Below are 7,114 nucleotides of genomic sequence, written 5' to 3'. Positions count from 1 at the left end.
TAAGTCCAGACGGAGTCAAGTCTCCTCAACAAGGGCATTCATGTAGTTCTTTATTGCATTCTCATTTGTAACGTTTCATTGTTTGTTTAAGCATTTCTAGCATGTAAAAATTTGTTAATTTCCGAATGAAAATCATAATGCATTGTTTATGTTTGTCTTGAAGTAATTCATTCGTTTTCACTCATAAAAATGTTTTTGGCATTACGATACCAACCTTTACTAATCTCTTGCTTAGGCAATGAGCGGAGGGAGAATGATGATGAAAAAAATGCAAAATCCCTAATTGTGTGTTTTTGAATAAAATCCTGCTGATGATGTACAGGCATTGTTTCAATCCCCAAACACCGGAGATATAAGGGAGATAGACCCTCGTCAACCCCTTTGAGCCTGGAAGTAGGAGTTTCTTTTCTATTCAGAAAAAAAAAACCCTTAATTTTAACCCTGGGGCAGGGTAGTGTTCATTTAACTTGATCAAGTGTCCAAAACTCATAAAGGATATGTATCCAAGGATACAACAATGGGTATCCTTCAAAAGGTTGAGGACAGTCAAAACCGTAATGGTTATCCTTCACCTACCAAGAGGTCAAAAGATGACGATACCACAATGGTAACCCTTCATCAATCATGGAATGAGGCAGTCGCAATCACTTCCAACGAATCAAAGACAATGCGAGGTCACACGACTTGCTAAAAAAAAAGAAGAGAAAAATGAAAAAAAATGAAAAAAAGAAAGAAAAAAGGAAGAAAGAAAAATAGCAATAAAAAAGAAAAATAATGGTGAAAATAAAGCAAGAGCAAGGTCGTGTGACAATGAATCAAAAGATAAAAGGTGAGTGACTGCCATGTCCGAAAAACCTCATCGATTCCTCAACCATTTCAAAAATTCCTTGTGAAGGATGAGCACTCATGTTGAGTTAATTGAACTTAGGAGTGGAGAACATCACGAAGGGGGTGGGCACCAAATAATTTTGAGCCTAAAAATCCTTTGTTTCTGAAAACCGTGAACCCGGCCAAGTTACAACCCTTAAAAGTCCTAATTGAAGTAGGGTTTATTTCGAAAAATACACTCCCATGAAATAGCATTTAACTGACTCTCAATGAAGCATAACATATGTCTATGTTGGTATTGTATGCTCACTTTATCTTTCAATCACAAGAGGTGGCCACCTCATTGCATAAAAAGTTTTAAACTTCAAGACTAGCATAGGCTTTGCATTAGAATTGTCATTCTTAGAATTAACATTCTTTTGCATACAAAACATTTGCTTAAACATCAAGGAAATTTCTATGATGAGAATCCATGAAGAGATTGATCATGTCAGAGTAAAAGAGACTTGAAAACTCCGTAGAGTAAAAAGAAATCATTCCAGAGACTAAGAGTTTGAAGACTCCATTGAGCATGATAAAGGTGCTTCCACAGTTTGGTTGACTTCGAAGAAAGTAGACTTGAGGATCATGATAAGATATACATAATCAGGGGCAGTCACGACGAGGAATCTCTCTCGTGAGTTCATCCTATCTGGGGCAAGCAAGTCAAGGTTTGACATCTCAAATTCGACCAATCAGGGTTAATCAAGTCGAGGAATCTCTCTCTTGATTTCAATCAATCTGAAGTAGTGACGTCGAGGAGTCTCTCAAGCTCACTCAATCTGGGGCAGTTACGTCGAGATTCGACAAATCTCTTCAAGGATCCGTGAATCAAGAGAAGGAATATTTCAAACGCTTGAATATGCTAGGGGCAGAACTTTCTCAAGTAATTGTGGTGTAAGGATCCTTTCGAGGCAAATGTCTTCGTTAAATCATATATCTCCACAAGTCAGGTAGCCTGGGGCATACTCTTTTGGTTTGTATTGAAGAAATCGCCATTAACCTGTAAGGTGCGGTTGGCCATCACATAATGGAGAGGTATCACAATGCTTTTCCCCAACAAGTTACTCTCTCCCCAAGCATAGGAGTTTATTTCTCCTGAGAGTTGATTCCATTCCTCAAGTCTAGGAGTTTATTTCTCCTGGAAAAGTCACTCCCCGAGCATAGGAGTTTATTTCTCCCAAGAATTATTTTCCTCCCCAAATAGGAGTTTATGTCTCCTCGGAGTTGTTCCAATTCTCCCAACCGTGATTCCTTATCTGGATTTCTAATCCCCACCATGGTGAATTGAGGGAATCTCCTCAAACTAAAAATTATTCAAGCAATGGCACATGGTGAGAAGTCAGAAATTATTCTTCAAGCCAACAATCATAAGTATATCTTGCAAGTCAAAGTCCAATGTCTATTGGCACCCCCACAGAGTTCTTAACACTAAGGGGATTCTCCCTGGTGTTTACCTCTCCTGAGGTCAGAGACAAAGCTCGATCTACAAGTCAGCGGAATATTCTCTAAAGGGCCCTCGTTATCTCTGCATATAGTAATCATTGCATTCACATTGCATCTATAAAAACGCGTAGCATTTCCATGAATATGGAGCATTACGCTATGAGAAAAATCAAGCATGCACCAATGCATAAGCCAAACGGGCATGTGCTCCAAAGGTACCAGGTAATATATTCCCAGAAGAAGTCCCACTTTCTCTCTCTCGTGTGGACTGGATACGAAATCTTTCTTCACAAAGATCATTATTTCTTTGGTGATTTCCCGTTTGCTGAGCTCAATCATTTAGATAACTCATACTTTGTGTGTGGCATTTCGAATGATTGTCACTCTTGTAGAATTACACCCCGCTTTTCGGCCTGAAGGGACTTTGTAGTTCTTATGTTTCATAAATAACAATACTTCAGCCAAGTCCAATGATTATTGGCATACTCTTTCAGATCTCGAGTCACCTTTCGGCTGTGTCTCTTTTCGAAGTCTAACTGAGGTTAGCAAATTAGGATCGGATTCCCCTTCGGCTGGTTTCATCCTTTATCGAGTCACCCTTCGGCTGTGTCTCTTTTTGAAGTCTAACCGAGGTTAGCAAATTAGGATCGGATTCCCCTTCGGCTGGCTTCATCCTTTATCGAGTCACCCTTCGGCTGTGTCTCTTTTTGAAGTCTAACTAAGGTTAGCAAATTAGGATCGGATTCCCCTTCGGCTGGTTTCACCCTTTATCGAGTCACCCTTCGGCTGTGTCTCTTTTTCAAAGCCTAACTAAGGTTAGCAATCTTCTTCAAAGTCTAACTAAGGTTAGCAATCTTCTTCAAAGTCTAACTAAGGTTAGCAATCTTCTTCAAAGTCTAACTAAGGTTAGCAATCTTCTTCAAAGTCTAACTAAGGTTAGCAATCTTCTTCAAAGTCTAACTAAGGTTAGCAATCTTCTTCAAAGTCTAACTAAGGTTAGCAATCTTCTTCAAAGTCTAACTAAGGTTAGCAATCTTCTTCAAAGTCTAACTAAGGTTAGCAATCTTCTTCAAAGTCTAACTAAGGTTAGCAATCTTCTTCAAAGTCTAACTAAGGTTAGCAATCCTTTTCAAAGTCTAACTAAGGTTAGCAATTTGGTTGAGTCGTCCAAGGATGGTTCTTCCTTGTGGAGTCACGCTACGGTTGTGTCTTCTTTTCAAAGTCTAACTAAGGTTAGCAATTTGGTTGAGTCGTCTAAGGATGGTTCTTCCTTGTGGAGTCACGCTACGGTTGTGTCTTCTTTTCAAAGTCTAACTAAGGTTAGCAATTTGGTTGAGTCGTCTAAGGATGGTTCTTCCTTGTGGAGTCACGCTACGGTTGTGTCTTCTTTTCAAAGTCTAACTAAGGTTAGCAATTTGGTTGAGTCGTCTAAGGATGGTTCTTCCTTGCGGAGTCACGCTACGGTGGTGTCGCCTCTTCTTCAAGTCTAACTACGGTTAGCACTCTCCTTTTCAAGTCTATCTAAGGATAGCAATCTTTTCAAAGTCTAACTAAGGTTAGCAACTTGTTTGGTCCGCCTTTGGCTGGTATCTCTTGATAACATTCAACACTCTTTGCTTAACCACAGAATGCAAATTTTGATGGTACTTTTGGGTATTCAATCCACTTTCACCTCTAATGTCTAGAACTTGTGTCGTTCGTACATTCAGGTCCAAGCAGATTGAATAGGGGCAGCTGTTGCACCCCAAAATTTGCCCACATAATTTATTTCTAACTGGCTTAGGCTTTGCATTTCATTTACATCTTTCCATTAGGGCATCAACATAACATCATGCATCATTAATTAATAACTTTGCATTGGATCAAGGATCTCGGAAGCTAGGGTTTTATATGGTCATTGTGGGTTTCTTTCTCCTAAAGCTACGAGGTTTTCCTCTATGAAGATTCACCAAGGGCAAGAGGAATATGGGTTTTATATATGGTGTCTGCAATCATTAATTCGACTGGGATTCATCGGATTTCATGTCGATATGTTCTTATGCGCTTCAATTCTTATCTTCTTCAAGAATTCCTCAAGGCATTACTGTTGTGGTGGGTTGAAATACAAGGGCAATGGCAAAAGAGGTTGACCTGTTCATTTATTGTGGGTTAATTGAGATCTCGAGAATTAATGATTCAAGACTTGTGGTTGAAGTTTGGAAGTGAAGGTTTATTAAGTGGACCTGAGATTATTCATTAAAACTTGAAGTGGGTTTGCGTAGATAAATAAAAAGAGAGTAATCGGAAGTGCTTGGTATTCCTGTTACAAGACTAAGGCATGCATGGTTATTCATCAAAAAGATGTGCTAAGCATTGGCGCAATTCTATTCAAATTCATTCAACCACTCATTCAAGATCCGTACATTTTTCTGCTCATTATCATCCGAATTTCAAGCCTAAGTCATATGAACACCAATCACTATTCAAGTGTTTGAATCATACTATCAAATTCCAATTCATACATCCATTCAAATACCCATTACAAAAAGATCACAAAAGTTCATTACAATTATCCATTCAAGTTCCATTCAAAATCTATTACAAAAATCCAAATAGAATTACATAAAAAGTTACAATAAGAATACAATTGACCCTTCGACTTTCTTTTACAAGTTGACTCTCCTAAACCTATCACTTTTCAAAATCTTTATCACTTTCTTTCTCCATGATCAAAGCTCTAAGTCACCAATTTTTCTTCATTTCCAGAACCACACCAGTTCCACATCAACTGCATATATACCTGCACTCACAGCATCAAATAAGTCAACAACCATACACATTTCAATTGGTGTACAGACTCACAATTAAAGACAGTCCCATAGCCCTGCAACATCCGAAACAAATGTACCACATAACGACTTTAATCAACAGCCCTTTAACTTACCCTAACTGTTTTAATTTGCAGCTAACCCTCTTGTTAACCTTCAGCCCTTTTCACTAATTTAACTAACCCCACAACCGACCCTGACAGTGACAAAAGGTACCATATAATTCTGGTCCAGCGGGATTAACCGAGTATTTGCTCACAGTTTCGAACTTCATTAGCAGTCCTCCCCAATTTGAGTTAGTCTTCAATTACCCTGCAAGAAAGAATCGTATCAGACCGGAGAACGATGGATCTGTGAGTCAAATGAAGTTCGCAGCAAGTCACCCAATTCAAAGGTTCTAAACAAACCTCTCACCCTAAGATCACAGGGAGAACAACAAGATCTTATGTTAATCATTCATCTAGTATGACATCCAAGACTTCGACCGTCAAAAATATTTAACAAAAAAAGAGAGGAAAATCAGAGAAATACACATATCAGTTTTGCACCTTACAAATACAACCAGCCCCGCATATTTGTTTTAACCAATCTTCATTACAAAACCAAAATAAAACCTAAAAACTCTTCATGACAATTCACATACATATATTCTAAACCCACTGCAACATTTTTCAAACAGAACTTAACTTCCCTAACTTTCAACCCTAACTAACTAAACCAACCCATAACCGATTCAGTTACAGCCTAACCACCTATCCTAACTAATTTTCAGATCAGTTACACTCCACAACAGAATTTCAGAAGAAAAGCCAAGAAGAGACTCACCTATATATTCTGCTCCTCCTCCATTCAATCGGGGACGCCATTTTCACATCTTCAATCTTCCACTTCTCCATTCTCTCATCTTCTCCATATAACATCTTCATCATTCTTCAGTTGGTTTCTCCACCATTTTTCTCTGAGCAGAAGGTTCGAAGAGGACTCAAAAAACAAAATTCGCATAACAAAAAGGAGAGGCATAGCATAACAGAATTCACAAGAAGAAAAAGATCTCTAACAGAAACTGAACCATAAGAGAATGAGAAAGGAAAACCAAACCTGAAACTCTATATAAACAGAACTCTTCACTTCTCAATGCCCTTCACTTCCATTCATCCTTCACTCTCAATTCCCATTCAATCTTCTTCATCTCAGAATCTCCATGGTTCAACCTTGAATCTCCTTCATCACCAATATTTCAATCTTCTTCCCCAATCTTCATCTATCTTCATTCATTCAATCACCAATATTCAACCTGCAGAAAATCCAAAAAGCCAATTCTTCATCATCTCCATAATCGCTTCTTGATTCTTCATCTTCAAAGATCACTCTACCTCAATAATCGATTCGTTTCAGCAACACTGCACCAACAAAAATGCAAACGAAGACAAATCAAAAGATAGAAGAAAACGAGCAGAGGAATGAACAGTGAATCTCACCTGAGTTCTTGAGGAATTTATCGGATTTCCTCGTCATCTCCAACGAGCTTGAAAGGTCGTCGGAGCCATGTCGAATTAGAGAGAGACGAGATTGAGACCGGAGTTTGAGTTATGGAATCGGAGAGGTGAGAGCAAGATTTGAGAACGGAATCGGTGAGGAGATGAGAGAGTTCGTTGTTTGACGGAGAAAGAGAACGTTAGTTCTCCGGCCGCCGCGTTCTGAGTCGAGAGAGGGGAAGAAGACGTGAAGGTGAAAGGTCACAAATGTTAACCCTATCCCCTTTTGTTTATTATTATAATTAGTATATTATGTTAATGTTAATTATATTAATGTCATAAAGTCTGATCATTAGGTTTAATTAGGGATTAATATCATAAGGTCTGGATTATTTGACTTTGATTAGGGATTAATCAGCAATAATAATTGGATAATAAAATTGAAGAATGGTTGAATTGGATCAAACAAAATATGAAGATGGATTGAATCTCCATTAGGCCTTCCATGAAATTGCTATT

General features: G+C 38.4%; 1 long non-coding RNA gene across 1 annotated transcript; it reads right to left on the bottom strand.

The window, feature by feature from the left end:
* Window positions 1-5,822: 5,822 nt before the first annotated feature.
* On the bottom strand, window positions 5,823-6,890 carry LOC131611245 (uncharacterized). Its single transcript, XR_009286802.1, has 3 exons — window positions 6,599-6,890; window positions 6,219-6,520; window positions 5,823-6,078 (listed from the first exon to the last, which is right to left on the bottom strand). It is a non-coding gene; the product is annotated as an uncharacterized LOC131611245 (long non-coding RNA).
* Between the last annotated feature and the right edge of the window lie 224 nt (window positions 6,891-7,114).

The sequence above is a fragment of the Vicia villosa genome, linkage group LG6, assembly GCF_029867415.1.
Source record: "Vicia villosa cultivar HV-30 ecotype Madison, WI linkage group LG6, Vvil1.0, whole genome shotgun sequence".
Lineage (NCBI taxonomy): Eukaryota > Viridiplantae > Streptophyta > Magnoliopsida > Fabales > Fabaceae > Vicia > Vicia villosa.
Note: the sequence above shows the minus strand (reverse complement) of the source record. Positions and strands in the feature narration are given on the sequence as shown.